This window comes from Phoca vitulina, unplaced genomic scaffold (genome assembly GCF_004348235.1).
Source record: "Phoca vitulina isolate PV1807 unplaced genomic scaffold, GSC_HSeal_1.0 scaffold14, whole genome shotgun sequence".
Classification (NCBI taxonomy): domain Eukaryota; kingdom Metazoa; phylum Chordata; class Mammalia; order Carnivora; family Phocidae; genus Phoca; species Phoca vitulina.
The window spans coordinates 5,511,014-5,512,643 of NW_022589717.1; the positions used below are offsets into that span (position 1 = coordinate 5,511,014).

Below are 1,630 nucleotides of genomic sequence, written 5' to 3' on the forward strand. Positions count from 1 at the left end.
TGAATTTAAAGTTCCTATACTCCTCAGATGTCTGTGTTTGAATGTGTTGGCCAGAGAGGAGCAAGACCCCAGCCCCATGTCTTCAGCCCACAGTCTTCTCCCATTGTTTTTTTTTTTTTTTTATGATGTTATGTTAATCCATACATTACATCATTAGTATTTGATGTAGTGTTTCATGATTCTCTTGAATCACAGACCTGTACCTCTGAAACTAATAATACATTATATGTTAAAAAAAAGAAGAAGATAGTAGGAAGGGAAAAATGAAGGGGGGAAATCAGAGGGGGAGACGAACCATGAGAGACTATGGATTCTCCCATTGTCTTCTTTTTTTTTTTTTGGATATCAAAATCCGGGTTTATTTTAAAAGAAATAGGTAAGAAGAATGAGTCAAAATAATGAAACCAATTTTATCAGAGATCAAGAAAAAAATCCTATATTTATGATTAAAAATATTAAACATACTTCAACAGCACATATACTGATACTGGAATGATAGAATGTTAGCACAGCTCCTGTGCAAGAATGACACATAAAGTTGTGAGGTGTTCCATGTTTTTTTCTTTTTAAAATTTTTTTCTTCTTTTTTTTTTATTATGTTATATTAATCACCATACATTACATCATTAGTTTTTTTTTTTTTTAAGATTTTATTTATTTGACAGACAGACACAGCGAGAGAGGGGACACAAGTAGGGTGAGTGGGAGAGGGAGAAGCAGGCTTCCTGTGGAGCAGAGAGCCCGATGTGGGGCTCGATCCCAGGACCCTGGGACCATGGCCTGAGCCGAAGGCAGACACTTAACGACTGAGCCACCCAGGCGCCCCTACATCCTTAGTTTTTGATGTAGTGTTCCATGATTCATTGTTTGCGTATAACACCCAGTGCTCCATTCAATACGTGCCCTCTTTAATACCCATCACCAGGCTAACCCATACCCCACCCTCCTCCCCTCTAGAACCCTCAGTTTGTTTCTCAGAGTCCATAGTCTCTCATGGTTCATCTCCCTCTCCAATTTCCACCCCTTCATTCTCCCATTGTCTTCTAATCACTGACCTTTTCTTATTCCTGGAGGAAGCTCATGCTCACAAGTGTGAACACTTCAGCTCTTACTTTCAGGCTCCATCCAAACAGCTTCTCTAAAAAGCCTCCCCTTGGGGGCCTGGGTGGCTCAGTCAGTTAAGCATCTGCCTTTGGCTCAGGTCATGATCTCAGGGTCCTGGGATTGAGCCCCGCATCATGCTCCCTGTTCAGTGTGGAGCCTGCTTCTCCCTCTCCCTCTGCCTGCCTCTCTGCCTGCCTCTCTGCCTACTTTGCTCTCTCTCTCTCTCTGTCGAATAAATAAATAAAATCTTAAAAAAAAAAAGAATTTATAAAAAAAATAAATAAAAATCCTCCCCTTGGCTATTCCTTAGACCTAATAGCATGTGCACAACAGAATCCTCCCCTAAGCAGAACAGACTCAAAGTAGAGACCTATGTAGAAACTGGAAATATGGCTCTGGATCATTTGGGCAAGGCCTTCTAAGGTCCTGAAAACCTAGAACATGGCGCAGAAAAGGAATCTGTGGGCTCTGGTTAGTCATGACTCTTCGGCTCTAAAGCCTCCTCCCAGTGATGGGTATTATGGAG

General features: G+C 41.5%; 1 non-coding gene across 1 annotated transcript; it reads left to right on the forward strand.

Moving 5' to 3' along the window:
- The first annotated feature begins 461 nt into the window (after nt 1-461).
- LOC116637675 lies at nt 462-560 on the forward strand. The gene has a single exon (XR_004300533.1). It is a non-coding gene; the product is annotated as a U6 spliceosomal RNA (small nuclear RNA).
- The last annotated feature ends 1,070 nt before the right edge of the window (nt 561-1,630 follow it).